Source organism: Nycticebus coucang, chromosome 15 (assembly GCF_027406575.1).
Source record: "Nycticebus coucang isolate mNycCou1 chromosome 15, mNycCou1.pri, whole genome shotgun sequence".
In the NCBI taxonomy this organism is placed as follows: Eukaryota; Metazoa; Chordata; class Mammalia; order Primates; family Lorisidae; genus Nycticebus; species Nycticebus coucang.
This window is the reverse complement of record NC_069794.1, coordinates 41,894,417-41,913,694: the sequence shown is the minus strand read 5'-3', so window position 1 is coordinate 41,913,694 and position 19,278 is coordinate 41,894,417. Positions and strand designations below refer to the sequence as shown.

The 19,278-nt window shown below is 34.0% G+C and overlaps 1 pseudogene; it reads right to left on the bottom strand.

Moving 5' to 3' along the window:
* Positions 1 to 18,139: 18,139 nt before the first annotated feature.
* LOC128566782 (DNA-directed RNA polymerase II subunit RPB11-a-like) lies at positions 18,140 to 18,621 on the bottom strand (annotated as a pseudogene).
* Between the last annotated feature and the right edge of the window lie 657 nt (positions 18,622 to 19,278).

Below are 19,278 nucleotides of genomic sequence, written 5' to 3'. Positions count from 1 at the left end.
CTTCAGCTTCAACAAATAGTCCAGTGCAAATATCTTTATGGTAACAGGAATTATTTTTCTGAGAAGATGCTCAATAATGAGATTGAAGGATCTAATGGGAGGTCTAGTTTGAGTTCTTTGAGGGTTCTCCATACTTCCTTCCAAAAATATTGTATTAGTTTGCAGTCCCACCAGCAGTGTAAAAGGGTCTCTTCTCTCCAAATCCATATCAGCATTTGCAGCTTTGAGACTTTGTGATGTGCACCATTCTCACTAGGGTGTGGTGATATCTCAGGGTAGTTTTAATTTGCATTCCTCTGATAATTAGTGATGATGAGCATTTTTTTATGTTTGTTAGCCATTCATTTGTCTTCTTTAGAGAATGTTCTATTCATCTCTCTTACTCATTGATATAAAGGATTGTTGGCATTTTTTTTCATTTTTGGAATTTTTTGGCCAGGCCAGGTTTGAACCCACCACCTCCGGTTTGTGGGGCCGGCACCCCACTCCTTTGAGGCACAGGCGCTGCCCAATTGTTGGCTTATTTTATTTGATTAATTTGAGTTCTCTGTAAATTCTAGTTATCAAGCTTTTGTTCGATTCATCATAAGCAAATAACTTTCCCATTTTAAAGGTTGTCTTTTTGCTTTGGTTGTTGTCTCCTTAGCTGTACAGAAGCTATTCAATTTAATTAAGTCCCATTTGTTTATTTTTGGTTTTGTTGCAATTGCCATGGAAGTCTTCTTCATAAAATCTTTTCCCAGTCTGATAACTTCAAGTGTTTTCCCTACAGTTTCTTTAAGGATTTTTATTGTTTTATGCATTAGATTTAGATCTTTTATCCATCTTGAATCAATTTTAGTGAGTGGAGAAAGGTTTGGGTCCATTTTCAGTCTTTTATCTGTGGTTATCCAGTTGTTCCAGCACCATTTATTGAATAGGTTTTTTTTTCCCTGAGTGTATGTTCTTGTTTAGTTTATCAAAGATTAGGTGGCTGTAAGATGTTAGTTGCATCTCCTGGTTTTTTATTTGGTTCCAGATGTCTATGTCTCTATTTTTGTGCCAATACCATTCTGTTTAGATCACTATGGGCTTGTAGTACAGCTTAAAGTCTGGTAGGGTGATGCCCCTCTTTTATTATTATTATTACTAATAATTTCCTTGACTATATGGGTTTTTCTGGGTCTATACAAAATGAATTATTTAATATTCAAAGTATGATGTTGGTATTCTAATGGGGATTGCATTGAATATAGATTGCTTTGGGAAGTATAGATATTTTCACAATGTGGATTCTTCCCAGCCATGAGCATGGTATGTTCTTCCATTTGTTAATATCTTCTGCTATTTCTTTTCTTAGGGGTTCGTAATTTTCTTTTGAGGCTTAAGAGGGAGGATTGCTTAAGGTTAGGAGCTCAAGTCCAACCTGAGCAACAGCAAGACCCCATTTCTACAAAAATTAGAAAAATTAGCTAGGCATTATGCTACGTAGTCCCAGCTACTGGAGAGGGTGAGGCAGAAGGATTGCTTGAGCCCAGGAAATGGAGTTTGCAATGAGTGGGTTCGAGTGCTCTGATGTCACTGCACTCTATCCTGGACAACAGAGAGAGACCCTGTCTCAAAAATAATTTATTTAGAGACAAAGACTTTGCAAATAATAATTTTTAAAGTTGCCAGATATATTTTTTCCATAGTTACAGATACAATTATGTCTAATATAACATCAATTCAGTTTTTATTTGGGGAGATTATTATAAGCTACATAGATGTAAGTATTAAGAAGGACCAAGTTTCAAACTCCAATCCCCAGTGTACAACCATTATCTCTCCTATCACATGCAGCTTTCTCATAAGATAGAAGGAGATATCAATCTATGGCTTTTGTCTTCAGATTAATTTTGATTACAGTTATCAATAGATAGTGCTAATGCATAAATGTAGGTTCAACTCAGAAGCATACAAATATTATTTTATTTCCCTCAAATCAAAGTTAAATTTGCAGTGTATAAAATCTCTTATAGTTCCTTAAAATATTTGGCAAGTTTCATAACTTTAAGTTTATTATTTTAAAATTAAAATTCATATTTTTTGTTATTACATTATCAGTCTTTCTTCTTATCTTCTATGGAATGAAATAATGTATAATCTCCAGGTATTAAGAGTGAGGAAGTTGTGTAACTTCCATTTTACTCCTCTTATTTATGTCATGCTCTGGAATGGATATAAGTGATGTATTTTGATTCAGAAATTCCTCCTATTTTCTCACATTAAGTGTGGGAGTAAAAGGGTTAAAAATTAGCAAACATTAATTTAATAAACTTTACATGAATGTAGATATCCTTAGTTGGTTATTCTCAATAGTACGCTTTACTTGGACATCCATTCACTCTGACCATTGAATATTAGTATTATTGGCTCTTTTGTGGGCACATGCATTTGTAATTAAACAAGACAGTGGGCCTTGCAAGTAACATAATTACCTAATGTTGGACACCTGTCACCAAATGAGTTCTATCTTTTATTCTACCACAAAAAGTTTTTCCTAGAATCCCTTGCTATATACCTTCTCTACCTGTGAATTTCTCTCTAAATTTTCAAGATGGCTCAAGATCAAGCATTCAGCAAATGGAAAGATATCTTCGTCATTCCTGGAGGTAATTTTCAGGGCATTTCAAGTTGGGAAACAATCTCCTCATTCCACCACAAACCTAATTCCTCTTAAATTACTGTGGACTCTGGACAACAGTTGTAACTCATTAATGCCACTCCTTAATCAGTCATTGGTAAAAGAGATAGATATCTGCTCTTTTATAAATATTTTCTAAGTAATTATCTTGAAGGAAATTCCATCAACTATATCCTGAGGGTTGGAGTATACTTTCCTACAATCATTGAACTCCAAAACATCTTGATAAATCTGTTCTTTTCCTTTTATCTACTCTTTTTTTTGGTATCAGATCAATTTTAATAACATTTTAAGTAATGATACAATATATTATATCTTTATACATTTTTGTTACTGGTACAATATTTAATTTTTATTTTTCACAAACCAGCACAAAGAGTTAACATACCAATGTGGGATGGTGGGGAATGAAGAAAATAAAACACAAAGATCACACAAGAGATAAGGAATGGATAGGAAGGTCTGGCACAGCTGATGACTGCAGCCAGCACTGAACTGTGTGAACAGCTTTATTTATATAGTACCTAAACAAGGTTTCTTATATTAACAATGTTTCAAATCAGCCAGGAAAGCGAGTGGGAATATTTTTATCTTGCAAGGTTGAAGGGAAGTAATAGTACACGGGATAAAGTTTAGGGAGAGAAGCACAATGTATGTGCTTTTAGGCAAAAGATAGAAAAGTGTGGCGGGTTCAAACCCGGCCCCAGCCAAACTGCAACCAAAAAATAGCCGGGCGTTGTGGCGGGTGCCTGTAGTCCCAGCTACTCGGGAGGCTGAAGCAAGAGAATCACTTAAGCCCAGGAGTTGGAGGTTGCTGTGAGCTGTGTGACGCCACGGCACTCTACCGAGGGCCATAAAGTGAGACGCTGTCTCTACAAAAAAAAAAGAGTAAAAAAAAAAAAAAAAAGAAAAGTGTACAGATGACTTTTGGCAGAGGGCGTGAGGAGAAAGAACTATTGTTTTAGGAAGGGAAGAGAAGCAGTTGGGGGCCATTCCTTGAACTCAACTCCTGAGCTGTTGGGCTCTTGCCACCTCACAATCTGCACTCCACATTTATTTCATGATAGGGATATCAAATGCACACCATTCAAATTTTTTCCTTTTTTTTTTTAAATGTAAGAGTCATAGTCATGTATTCCTTCTCAATAAAATACTATTTCATGATTTTTTAATATATTTTGAAGCATGGATATCAATTGCTAATTCATATTCTTTTGTGTATGTATATCATGCTATGTTGACCAGGCAGAGGGCAGTGGGTATTCACAGGCATAATACAGTGCATTATAGCCTTAAACTCCTGGGCTCAAAAGATTCTTCTGCCCCAGCTTCCCAAGTAGCTGAACTACAGGCATGTGCCACAATGCCTGGTGTATATTTTTCATAGTATCTCTTAACACTAGAAATTATAATTACACATTTTTAAACTCCTGTTGACCCTTTGATCCAATTGCAGTCATAACCACAACACTCTTGTTCAAATCATGATTTTTAAATTTGATTCAAATTTCTATATATATAGTTTAATAACTTAGATACCTTCTGCTACTCTCAACCTAAACATAAAATTGTGTTTCTAAATCATTTGTAATATTATTTTCTTAAATTATTCATAAAGAATAGCTGTAGTGCTTCCTTGGATTTCCAGAATTCCAGGTATATGTGAGCATGTCTATATAAAATTACATAACCTACTTCACCATCATGCTAAAACACTTACTGATACATGCAGACACACACACACGCACACACACACACACAGAGGCAGGCATAGGCACAAAAGACCACACATATGCCCATGCAAGGTTCACCTGCCAATTTAGATAACATAGCAAGGGCTTGAAAGAACTTAAATACACTTTTAGGAAATCATGGATTTATCAGGAAGTTAGTTTGCTTTAGGGTATAATGGAGAGTTTATAGATTTACAGTTCCTATAAAATGCTTTCTGGTTTTCATAAAACAATTGATTACTTGGTGCAGGAATTGACTACCAGTACTCTTCAATGTGTCATGTTTTATTATAAAATTGCTTATATTCTTTGTTTAAATACTCTCTATTCACTAAAATTATTTAAAATTATTTTATCATTAAGAAAATATTCACTTCAATATTCAGTTAATAGTCAGTAAATTATTTTCATATGTGAAGAACTGTTATAACAATCATCAGTAAAATTCTCTATCATTACAATTCTATTTTTTTTTTTTGTTTTGTAGAGACAGAGTCTCACTTTATCACCCTTGGTAGAGTGCCATGGCATCACACGGTTCACAGCAACCTCCAGCTCTTGGGCTTACACGATTCTCTTGCCTCAGCCTCTGGATCATTACAATTCTATTTCAAGATACATGACAGTTAAGTGAATACTTTTTTCTGGATAATATTTGTAATACTTATACCATGTTAAAAAACATTATAGCATAATTTTGAATAAAAATTTGATATCATTACCTATGGATTAACTTAGAAAAAGTGTTACTAATTACAATGTCTATAAACATGATATGCTTCTCATATTTTTATTATCATAAATGTTTTAATTATAATGAGTTTTCTTCTGGAAACTCAATTTTAACATACTGAATTATATTTCTATACTCTCCAAGTAAATTCACAAGCTATTCTTTTTGGTCTTTTCGTTTTCATTTTCTCATTTTCTTTAATCTTTGTATTGCAGGAGAATAATTCAAATTTGTAATTTTTCATTGGAGTAATTTTACATTTAATATATGTAGAAGAAACTTTTATTTCTCCTATTCAGTTTACAAATTTTAATAAATACTTATATCATTGTTTGCCTTTTTTCCTTTTCCATATTTTTACATTTTCAATTTACATTATGAATGTTCATAAATTTTATTAATCCTGTAATGTTGTTTTATTTTGATGTCAGACGTATTATTCCAATTTGTCTTCCTGTATTTAAAACCTTCCCTTTGTCAGATATTCAAATTATTCTCAACCCTCACTACACATATGCAAATAATAGTATACCTTCTTCAATAGGGACAAATAATGTGCTTTAAAGTTTTACTTCATTTCAAACAATAGCTGAAATAATTTGGAAGCATATTTGGCTAAAACAATAATAGTAATTCTGAAAATGTGTTCTAAATCTATTTACTGATCTCCACATATTATTAAGAATTGGAAAACATGTTCACACACTTTGAAGTCTTATAATTTTTATATAGTAGTTTACAGATTATATTTATCTTTTTAACATTCTTTCTCATTATTTGTATCTTCTCAAAGAGATAGATTTGTCATATTTATCAGAGGGAAGTTATAAATGTAAGCAATTGTTTCCAAGAGACAAAAATGCAGGGTTATTAACTATGTAATTAAATAGTTAATTAGAATGTATTTATCAGAGTAGGAGGATTACTGTGTAAAGAGACAATCAATCAAGCTTATCAAATTATTCTCATAGTGATAAAGCTCTGTTCCATCTTGTGTTGTTTTGTTCTCCCATGATGAGCACCTCCATCTGTGCAATTTATCATTAATTCCCTCAGGTAATCACTGTGAAAAAGTGAGGTCAGATGTCATATTTCCTTTTCTTGACAAGTCTGGAACTCTCTGAAATATGAAACTTGTATCAGTTATGGTGACCTTTAATATTAGAATATTGCATTAAAAATGTAAATACTCTGAATGGAAAATAAATGAGTAGATTTATAAAAATATCTGACATTTAGGGAACTTCATTGTCAAAAATACATTTGTAAATCCCAAACATATTTTTCTCTTCTTAATGGGCTTGTGCAAATATACGGTCTGTGCTTATTTCCCTATTTATCTCCTTTGTTTCCCCAGAGCTCCACTATTTTGCTAAATATTGAAAATAACTAAAGCTAGAGCTATTTGTACAACTGTAGGCTATCATTTTTTCTTCTTTGTTAGAGCTCCCTCAACTCTTAAGATTATCTGATGTCAAACTCTTTAATTTTACATCTACATGAAATTCAATAGACCTAAAATTACAGATATGTGCTGGTAAGTTCTTACTCTACCTGAGCTTCATATCTTAGTGAGATCACAACATTCCTTCATTCCTTAGTGAGATCATCTTCCTGATGTTTTCCAGGTTCCTTGTATTTTTAAATTCACTTTCATTAGAGTTATTTCCTTTTTTCCCTGTGTCTTATATAAACATCTCCTACTACTGAATCTTTCTCAAATATGCCTTTATTTTGAAACAAGCATAATAGGGGGAAATTATGTGCTTCATATATGTATGTAATGAATGTGGATTCTTATCCTTACTACAACTATTTTACCTGTTTCAAGATAGTGAGCAGATGCTAAAAATACATGCTACCATGACTTTGTCATTCTTTGTCCTTGTTGCTCAGCTCAATCTCCCTGGGCATGTTCCAACCATGATCATTAATCACGTTCAGGAATTCTTGGGGTGAAATCTTGTTGAACATCTGTTTGTCTTATGCCCTCTACCAGGTATTGGATATAGACTATTTTTTTTAAAGTCTTTGCTTTGATAGTTTGCATTCAACTTATAAATTAAAACTAGGAAAAGAAGGAAAATAAGAAAAAAACAAGAAAAGAAAAGAAAATAGTGACTAATTCTCACATAAATTGGATTTAATTTCGAGCAATGTACATTACTTAAACATTATTTTTTAATTCAACTTGTTAATATGCTGTTTAGGATATTGCATCCTCATTTCTAAGTGAGATATGTTTGTAATTTCCCCTTTATAATAATATATTTTCTCCAATTTTAATATCAGGTGTTCCCAGATCAAGTAGAATGATTTTGAAATATTTCTTCTTTTTCTATTGTCTAGAAGATTTGGCATGATCTGTTTTTCGAAATTATCTTTTACTTTTATTTATAAATGTTAACTATCTATTTTTTGAGACTTAAAAAAATAATAAGAAGTTAACTGATGACTCCATACTGAATCTCAGAGTTAAAGCATTCTATAATAGACATACTCTTATTCAACAATGTGAATGTTACTTTCTTTGCATCATTATCATTATCATTATTATTGTTATTGCTTAATATTTCAATGTAGCAATTGTCTGATTCCCTTTCTGATTGTATTTATGTTCATTCGTTCTTTACGAGGTTTTTGTTTCTAGTCTTTATCTGAAACATTGCTATTGTTATTAAATTTTAAGGCTTTTTAATTTAGTGAAGGCAAAAATAGAAACCTAATAAATACATGTATATGTAAAAATTTAAAAAAAATCAAACTATAGTGATACTTAAGTATGACAAAAAACTTATTTGTAGTTGGTCTATGATAGTACATAGAATGAGCATATGGAAACCATCATGCATTTACATAAAAGCTGTGGGCTGGCATAGAGATAATCATCATTGTTATGTTTACTTGCATCTGTCTTCATTCTCCTTCTCTTTCATTTCAGTCATTCCACTGTTATATAAAAGAAAATTCCTCAATTTAAGGGTTAAAATCTCTTTTGAGATTTTTCTGTGACCATCAATTGCCCAGTCACTACTTTTTCCCTCTCAACATCCTTTATCAAATACGAACAATCACAGAAAGAACCGTCTGCGTTCATTATTTCATTCCACCAACTGCTTCATTCTCTATTCCGTATCAGGTAGACATTAGACACATATGCGCAACTCCTCCTTTTCATCTTCAGTTTCTAACACATTACTTCATCTGCAAACATTATAACTTAGTTTCTATCACCAAAAGCACTCATGATAAAATGTTGGTTGCCAACCCACTTCCACTTCATTGCTACAGCTCTTTTCATCATTTACAGCCATGAACTAGCCATTTCTCCTTGACTGAAATATTATGTTCGCTTGTATTTTGTGACTACTCTTCTCCTGATTTGCTTTTTTTGTTTTGTTTTGTTTTGAGACAGAGTTTCACTTTGTTACCCTGGATAGAGTGTGTGGTATCATAACTCACAGCAACCTCAAACTCGTGGGCTCAAGTGATCCGCTTGGCTCAGCCTCCCGAGTAACTGGGACTACAGGCATTTGCCACCCAGCTATTCTATTTTCATTGTCAAAGGCAGCCTTCTATTTTTTCTGCTTTCCTATAAATAATAAATTTGGCTTAAATATGTCTGAATTCACATCATTCAATTCTTCAAATTACCCATATATGGCAAACATTGTCACATTAATAATAAACAAATTCAGTAAATTGCAAATGAAATGCGATTGCAATTATGTTTTGGATATGAGGCAGTCTCCCCTGTCATAGCCATTTTCTAAATATGCATTGCCATTAAGGTCATTGGAAACTGATACTGCAGCTACTATCATTGTTGTAGAATCACGAAGTATTTCAAACAAACCGCTGATAAAGTCTTCTCAGCAATTTTATATCCTCTATATATCTAAATATCTATGAATCTATCAGTTGCCTCTGTCTGTTATCTAGTCTTTTAGTATCCTCAAATGCTATTTTATACATCCACAAATATTCATATATGTTTATGAATGAAATATTGAATATTTTAATTATCCATTTCTTAGTACAACAGTCTTATTCATAAAACTCCTGTAGAATTGGTATTTTTCTGGATTTGTTATATAAATTATGTTTACATTTGGGGAATTTTGCTTTATAAATCTTTATATGTCTATATATATTTAACTGTGCTTTTGGCACTTCACCATCCTCGCTAAAAAAAAGTCAAACTCAACACTTGCAAGACTGTTCTTATGAGTAAAACTAGAAAGAACCTATAGGCTGTCAATTCCAAATCAATTCCACCATCATCATTTACTTGAGTACAACTGAGGTATTGCAAAAATCTGCATTATATTAAAAATATAAAGTGAAGTTTTCCTTTCATCAGTTGAAAAATAGAAATTTTACTCTCTTCATTTACCAAATAAATTAAATTTAAACATAAAGGTAGGCTTAAAAGCAGTTAAAAAATTGTAAAAATAGCAACTTGTGTGAATAAATACAGATAATCCAGATTTTATCAGATTTTCAATCAACTCTGATTTAAAGATGAAGTCACAAATAATCTAAATAATAACCCTAAAAATCCATGCATATTAACGAGGTCCTACTGTGAAAGCCTGATAAGCGGATTTTCCCAACATGACACAGCATATGACATTGGTAAGCCTTGCAATGATTAGTACTCCCTTCAATGACACAAATCCACTGTCCACGTTCTGGGATATTGTGGTAAATTAATTGTGTAAATGTATCTGACCCTCAACTCTCAATTTCTGAACTTACTTCATCATGTGTTAGCAAATATTCTACAAGCTACCATCTGTTGGATACCACACTTTTGGATAATAACAACCAAGGTTAGTACTGTAACTTTTTGATCACCCACAAAAATAAGATCCATTGGAATGTAGTTAGTAATTTTGTTGTAATTGTATTGTTTAATATTCTTTTTATCTCCATCACTACAATTAATATGCAGGTAATCTAACTGGTACTGAGATTTAGATTTCAGTATTATTATTACTATATCATTATTGAGACAAGGTCTCACTTTGTCATCCTCAGTAGAGTGCTGTGACATCATAGATAATGGCAATCTCAAACTCTTTGGGCACAAATGATCCTCTTGCTTCAGCCTCCAGCAGCTAGAACTATAGGCACTCTTCATAGTGCCCAGCTCTTTTTATAGGTGGAGTCTCACTCTAGCTCAGGCTAGTCTCAAACTGAGTTCAGAGAATCCATCCACCTCTGCCTCACAGAGTGCTAGCATTACAAGCATGAGCCACCGCGCCAGGCCCTATGTTTCAGTATTATTTTTATATCCGAAATTTCTTCTGACCATTTTTCTGCTTCGCTTTTCTCTCATTCTGGATTAAAACCTTTCAAAAGGTCATGAATGAGCTTTGTTCTTTTCACATGTTATTAATTAAATTCTCTATAAAACAGGACTTGGTCCTGTTTTAAGGTTTCCACCTCCCCTGGTAAGCCACTATGTGGCTTCTCCCATAGCCACATAGTGTGAAGTTAAAGATCAAACTTCCTGCGTGCTTCTAAAGATCTACATGCTTGAAATTATCACAAAACTGAATACATCTTATTATAATGGATTATTGTTTCTGTCTATCTCCCATAAGAAAATAGATTCTTTTTAGAATCTATAGTGTCTAGCACAATATTTAGCACATAAAACTTGTTAAAAAATTGTGCCTTTTTTAATGAAAAATTTTATATAGAAGATTTTTACAGAAGTATGCATGTGTAGGAAAAAATGAGACCTAGACTAATAACATTACCTTTAGAAGTATTATTATTCTCGTGTATGTGTGTGCGTGTGTATATATATATATATATATTTTTTTTTTTCTTTGAGACAGAGTCTCACTCAGTTGCTCCTGGCTAGAGTGTCCTGACTTGATAGCTTACAGAAATATCAAACTTTTGGGCTCAAGCGATCATCCTGCCTCAGTCTCCCAAGCAGCTGGGACTATAGGTGCCCACCACAACACCTGGCTAATATTTCTGTTTTTTTAGTGGAGATGGGGTCTCCCTGTTGCTCAGGCCAGTCTCAAACTTCTGAGTTTAAGCAATCTACCTGTCTCAGGCCCCCAGAGTGCTGAGATTATAGGCATGAGCCACTGTGCCCAGACAGAATGCCATGTTTTTTTCCATCACTCAGAGAATTGAATCCAGAGTGTTGTGATTTTTCATAGACTAAAAGCGTTAACACGTGAAAGTATTCAAAAAGTTTAATATGGCCCCCAAATTAAACGTGAAACCATTAGAATCTCTGTTTTATTGTTCTAATCTGGCCTTTACAGAGATTACAATTTGTTAGAAAGGCCTGCAGGATTTCAGAAGGTGTTATGCTCCTATAGTTTACTACAGTGGATCAATGAAGGGCAAAATTAACAAGGGAAAAGGTACATGGAGTAATGTTTGGAGAAAGCCAAACATAACTTCTCAAAGTTCTCTCTCACTTGTGTCAAACAGAGCATTTAGTTGTACGGAAATGAATTGTGAGAATAAGAACACATGCCAAGCGTTCACTTCCAGGTTAGCTAAATTCAGTCTTGGCACTGAAGGTTTTCATTCAGGCCTGGTCACATTGATGTGCTCTGCCTGACAGACATAAAAATCTTAGCCTACCTGAAGATAAGCGTGCTCAGGATAAAACACACCATTTACACAAATGGTTTAGGCATAATTGTTCTGTGGAATACTCTGAATATTATCTTTGTAGCATGTTCTTAATTTGTGAATCATGTATAAATTCCAGTAGCATGTATCTTTAAAGACTGTGTAAAATATTAGTATTTTACAGTATTCTAAATTAGAACATGTTGATACCACATGGCCATTTTGAGCACCCCAAGCGAGTGAACCAATAGGAAAAGAAGGTATTGTTCTATATTCTTGAGTGAGTTTTACTGTTCGTCAAGGTGACAGTGGATTGTCAGTACACAGTGAGGGAAAGCAGGAGTATGTCTGGAAGGCAGGGCATCTTCTAAATACCTTATTGTACTTCCGTCACTGGTTATAAAGTCAAAGAAAAATTACAGCAACTCAATACCGCAAGACTGCTTATAGCCTGCATCCTTACAGAATAAAAATTTGTATCAGTGCAATACATGAAGAACCACTATTAGCTCAGTTATTTGTTTAGCACAAAGGAAACACAGAATGGGTAGTGAGAGAAGCAAATGTAATTACCCATAGAAAAGTACGGAGAATCCTTAAAGGGCTCAAATTAGACCTCATTTTTTTTCTTTTTTTTTTTTTTTTTTGAGACAAAGTCTCACTCTGGCACCCTGACTAGAGTGCAGAAAACTAAAGGTATAATAATTATGACTATTTCTTATTTTGAATTTCACATGGTTATATTAGTAAATCTAACAATAATTTTTATTGAACCTTCTTTCATTCCTTATCATATAAATAGTAGTATTAGTGGTTAGCCTTGAATTTCAGGGTATAAGTTACTATACACTACATATCAAAGTGGCATGTGATTTAGTTATAAAAAATAAATAAATAAAAATCCCAGAGACAGATATAGAGCTTTTGAGAAAAGTTTCAAGTTTAGAGGCATCTTTTGAAGAACACATATTTTTAAAATTATTATTGTAATAGTCCCTTTTTATCTACACTTTTCACTTCACACGGTTTTAGTTACTTGAGGTCAAACACAATCTGGAATCATTAACTAAATTTATTATTTTTTTCAAGACAGAGCCTCACTCTTTCACCCTGGGTAGAATACTGTGGCGTCATAGCTCACAGCAACCTCAAACAAACTCCTGGGCTCAAGCGATCCTCTTGCCTCAGTCTCTCCAGTAGCTGGGACTGCAGCCATTCTCCACAATGCCTGATTATTTTTGGATACTATGTCTCACTCTTGCTCAGGCTGGTCTAGAACTCCTGAGCTCAAGCAATTCAGCCACCTCGGCCTCCCAGGATGCTAGCAGTTCCTACATTTTAAATTGCCACTCTTCTGAGTAGAATTCTGAAACCTACCGCTTCCTGCTTCATCCTCTTGAGCACAGGAATCATCTTTTTGTCCAGCTATGCACGTTGTATGTGCTACCTGATCCTAATTCACTTAGTAGCCTTCTAGGTTATTGGGTTAACTGCTGTGGTATCAACATGTTTGTGTTCAAGTACTCATTTTAGTTAAAATAGCCCAAAGTACAAGGTGCTGGCATTCAGATATGCCAAAGAGATGCTGTAAAGTGCTGATTTAAGTGAAAAGATGAAAGTACTCAACTAAATAAGGAAAGAAAAAATTATATGATTAAGTTGCAAATCTCTGCAGTAGAATGAATTAGCTATCTGTGAAACTGTGAAGAAGGCAAAAGGAATTCATGCTTAGTATATATTGAGTTTGGTACTGTCCAGCTTCAGCAATTTATGTGGTGTTTTGTCAAATGTCTGCCACAGATAAGAAGGGACTACTGTATATAAGGAAAAGTTGCCTTATCTTGGTCAGAGATATGATTTTACAAATGCCATTACTTGAAGTTAATCTTAGTTAGAAGTGCCATATACTTAGATGCGGGGTCAAGAATTGGTCTGGGCTAGTTAACCTTGTGTTAACACAGCTAAGCCAGAAGAATATTTTTCCAGTGTTCCTTTTCCTATATATATATATATATATATATTTAAATTCATGTAGTCACAGGAATATTTTTTGTAAGATTTGGAACATACAAATTAAATAGCAGCCATCTTCTTCCTACTGTTCCAGTTAGAAGCAGAACACAAGATCCTGTGTAGCTGACACAGATTGACACTTACCAACTGAACGTCTCCAACCCTCCTCCCTAGGACAGAAGTTAGCTCCTACTGAGCTTTCCTTCAGCTTCCTTGACTCCGCAATTCTGTGAGTTATCAGATCCATGGTGAAAGTTTCAACTTTCCTACAGATGATCCCATAAAAATATCTGGAGACTTCAAAGTAGATAAAAATAATTTCTATTCGTACACATCATTGTGAGTCTGCCCAGGCCCCATAGGTTCATTTTCCCTTTCTATTCCTGTTTTGTTTTAATTTCTATTTCCCAACTGCACAGCTTCCTAGTGATTTTGATTCTGATTTGATTCAAACTGGCAAAACTAAAATATAAAAATTATTTGTACATAAAACACACTGTTTTTTTAAATTCTGTATTAAATCAGAACTGTACATTAGTGCATTTATGGGGTACAATGAAAACACACTATTTGGTTTCAAAAAACTTGCACATATATCCATCAATAGCTATTTGGTAAAACTGCTTAAAATTTCACCTCAATTTTATTTCTTGAAATATGAGCCTAATAATATCTAGCTAGAAGAATTGTTTGGATAAACAAATGAGGTATAATATTCAAAATAGTTTTATTATTATATAAACCATTCAAAAAGATTCATACAATGCCAAATACAATCTATTGTGCTAAAAACAATGAAAATAATTTGTTATGAATTAAAGTAAAAGTGAAGCAACTCCTAGTGATAATTTTCCCTCACAGTTTCCTGACTGTGGTTCAAATATTGATACTTTTAGGACCACTTGAATAAGAAGTGATACTATATTTTGTTAAAATAACTTGGTATGAAAATAACATAAGATATATAAGAAATTTTTCAAAATAAGTAAATTTATATCCTGAGAAAAGAAGGACTTATTTTTAAAAATTCATTAGGTACATTAATAATAATAATATTGCTTAATCTGGTTAAGAAAGTCTAAACATTTCAAGGAAATTTTTGAACTGTTAAGAGAAATTGAAAAACAGGGAGTGAATCTTTTTTTTTTTTTTTGACACAGAGTCTCACTTTATTACCCTTGGTAGAGTTCCATGACATCATAAATCACAGCAGCCTCAAACTTTTGGGCTACAGTGATTCTCTTGCCTCAGCCTCCTGAGTAGCTGGTACTATAGTAACTTACCACAATGCCCAGGTCTTTTTTTATTTTTTTTTAATGATGGAGTCTCCCTTCTGGCTGGTACTGAACCAGTGAGCTCAGGCAATCCACTCGCCTCGGCTTCCGGAATGCTAGGATTATAGGCATGACCTTTCAACTGGGCCAGGGAATGAATCTTAAGATGCTATTTATACCCCCAAATAAAGAAAGCATTCACTGAAAAGGAATTTTTTTTTTCCCTTTGGTAAATTTTCTCATTGTATTTTCAATATAGAGAGTACTTTTACTATTGTACTGTATTGTTTTTACTGTTTTAAAAACTTTTTTTAAATTTTCAGATTATGAAGTACAAAACTTTTGGTTACATGAATTGCTTTTGTGCAGATTGATTCAAAGTCATGGTACCTGTTAGGTAAGAATTCTCCCTCTCTTCACGCCCCTTCCCACCTGCTTGGTTTTGTTAAGATTTATTACCAAATGTGCACATGGGTGTTTATCAAGTAGTTCCGATTTAATAGTGAGTACGTGTGGTTTTGGTTTTTCCATTCTTGCTAAATTTCACCCTTTTTACTCAATCATGTACATATACCACATTTTATTAATCCAGGTATGGATTGATAGGTATCTGGATTGATTCCACATCTTTGCAATTGTGAGTTTTGCTGTAATAAGCATTCTAGTACATGCGTCTTTTTGATAAAAAATCATAAAATGCATTATTGTTGAAATTATAAAGTGGTGAACAATAATTTATGTTCAATATGTACACATTAAATGAACAGAGAGAAGGCGTTTTATATATCCCATCACAAAGAGTGGCCTTTCCACACTAAAACATTCACAGTAATTTTCACACAAAGAAGAAAAAAGATAAATAGATACTCTTTGCATGACAATAAAAAATCGATGTTGTCCAGCCTTGTGTTCTCTGGTATACAAGTCAACTAATATGTATTTAACAGTTTAGGTGAGTTTCTCTTAATGGCACATAAAGATCTGTAGTGGCCCATAAAGCCTATGGCCAGAGGAGTGAGAGTTATAAGAAATTACCTGTGTAGGTCAATAATGGAACACCTTGGTGGAAAGGGACCGAGAGGGATTTAGTTCTCCTAACAAGCATGAGAGCTTGCGAGATGAGAGCAGTGGTGAATTGGCAGTCTCTACACCTTGGTTCAGAGGCATGAAATCAGCCTTATATTAGGCTGGAGGAGAAGGCAGTCGGGAGCATGCGCATTCTATCACGGACTCGCTTACTCTGACTCTGTCTCCTCTTCTGCCTGCAGAACGCCAGCACAACGTCTCTCTGCTGAAGATTACCAAGCTCTGCTAAAGACTAACATCTATCTATTCTAAGACTTCTTTACTCTCTCTAAGACACTCTCTCTGTCCAGCTAAAGTTGATAGCCCTCAGGCACCTAAGAGAAAATGTACCTGAGCAAGATAACTTAGCGTTCTGCGTTCAAAACCTATTTAAGCTGGGCCCAAGACTGGCCAGGTCTTGGGCCCTGACAAGAGGTGTCAGGAATGAGATGCGACAAAGATGTATTAAATATGTTGCTGAATTCCCCTAAATATGCATCACTGCAAAATACAAAGGTCACAAACTTTCCTTACATGTATGAAGAAATTACTCACTGACCTACACCTGTCAGTGTTTCTTTTAGAAGTTCACCTTATTCTTCTCAATGTACTTAGGTCTACTTGCACTCCTACCTATTCTAATTCACTATTTCACTTATCAAGCAACAACAAAAAGAAAAAAAAAAAAAACTTGGGGAAAAAAGTTCCAATGAAATAATATGCTAAGAACACTACCTTAAGCCAATAATTTGAGATTAAATACTGTTAACACAATGCCAGAGTTCCCAAAAACTAAAGAAGAAAAAATCTATTGCAAATAGCATACTAGAAATGATTTGCTGTGATAATATACTATTCGTATACTAGAAAATAGTATACTAGAAATGATTAGATAGTAAAGAAGAAAGGGGCAGACTGCAAAGTGGGAGTGAGGGAAGCATGATTTTAAATGGTTAGTTTGATGTAAGCACTCCAAATTGTATAAAAAATGAACACACTGTGCCTACAAATGATCTATGCATAAATGAAGGAATAAAAGGAAACAAATAAATGGCATAATAATTTAGTGCAGACACAGAATCTGAGAACTGCTCTGTGGAGGAGATAGCTAGCTAGCTAGCTAGCTAGCTAGATAGATAGATGATAGATAGATAGATAGATGATAGATAGATAGATAGATAATAGACTTTGTCAGTACTTTTCCTGTGCACTCTTTTATTCTGAAAGTGATATCGCTATTTTGTTTTAAAAATCCACTTTTTAGCAACTGTCATCAAAGTTTACTATGCATCTCTGTCTCTATAAAAGTGAAGAAATGCATCCAATTATCCTATAGTGTACAGTAAAATAAGTCTGAGGCAGAACTTTTTCATCATAACTTTCTGAGATAATTAGACATTTAGAATCAACAGATATTACATGAATTTTAATCATGTTTATATTTGACTTGGTAAAAGATCATTGCACTCTCCTCTCTAGTATAATTTGACTACATGAGGAAATGCTGGATTTTATTTATTGTCTTACTAGGTACTATAAGAAAATATAAAATTTTGACAAACAATAAAACACAGTAATATACACCTTATCTGTAGACATAACATCTCAGTCACAGAATGTTTTGCCTCTGATATATGCATATTTCTAACAAAGTTTGTTAGTGAACACAAATAGTGTCAATACTGGCCAGCATATAGAATATTAATAAAATATTCATCAAAAGATAAAACTATATATTTATTGTTGTGTTTTTATTCAAGCTATCTATTTTCCTTCCTGTGGATTGGATAGGAATAATCCATTTCAGAGGATAACTCAAGAAAAATAAAATGATACTAAGGTGTGCGTGTGTCTTTATGTGCATGTGCACATGCGTACAACAGTGCTTCGTGATAGAACAGAAAGTGTTCAGGCATTTTCAATCCATTTTCATTTTTTTTTCTTTTCCTGACATACTTTATTATGGAGATAAAACAAAATCTATGTTCAGGCTCCATCAATGTCAGGGGTAAGAGGTTCACAGGATAGCTACAAGGAGGGTCATAACTGCCACAACTGAGACTGGCCGCTGTCCTCTGCTTGGTGCATGGAGAGAAGATAAGAACTGGGCTTACAGGCCAAGCAAAGAGCCTTCCAACCCACTACTCAATTCCTTCCTGCTTGTCTTTAATGGCCACCCAGAACCACTCTTCCAATGGGGACAGCTCACTGATGAGGTTGGTGATGGCATTGGTGAAGGCCTCCTGGGGGCTGCAGTCTGGTGTGGTCTGCACTCAGATGATGACCTTGTGTTCCAAGGGGTGGGAGACTTTGTAGCCAGCAAAAAACACCTGCGGATCCTTCAGCAGCTGTGATTTAATGATGTTTCCTAATGTGTGTTCTTCTTTGTTGATGGTGAACAAACAGGCATTGGGTACCTTCGTGTCCTTGTTAACAGTGATCTTCTTCTCAGCCTCAAAGAGCAGGAAGGATTGGAAGGCTGGAGGGGTGTTCATGGTAGCACCACAGCAGCGTTTGGACTCCAAGAGGCTCCCACCACTGTCTCTAGAATCCTATTAAGTCAATCCATTTTCATTTTTAATCCTCATCGCCCACTCAGATCTACTGACATTTTGTTACCCACCAACAAGCTGAGAATCAGAGAAGCTACTTGCCCTTCATAAGATCACGTAGCCGGCATTTAAGTGAAAATTTAAAACATAACATTTATGAACCAAAGTTACTTGCAGTTTTACTAGTACAGTATCATTTATTCCCTATATAATTTATGACTATTGGTGAAATAATTGAAATAGCAAAATATATTTTAAAAATTAATGCATTTCATGATTTATAGTATTATTTAAACATTTTTACCTGCATTACACAGATGAAATATTCAATAAAAATTAAAAGTGTTAAGATGCAGAATATTTATGTAAAAGCAGACTCAAAAGTAATCACAGTTTTGATGTGGGGGTTGATTTGAGCACTTCATCTTTGGATAGTGGCGTATGCATATTTATTCAAAATTACTTATAATAAAAAAATTCAACTAACATTTTATTTGTTCTACCTCATAGCTAAAATAACAACATTTCCTCTATTTCCAACTTCCAAAACATGACCATTTTTATGCATAATATAAATCTTTAACATATATTATATTATAATCTATGCTACAAATATTTCAAATTTCCC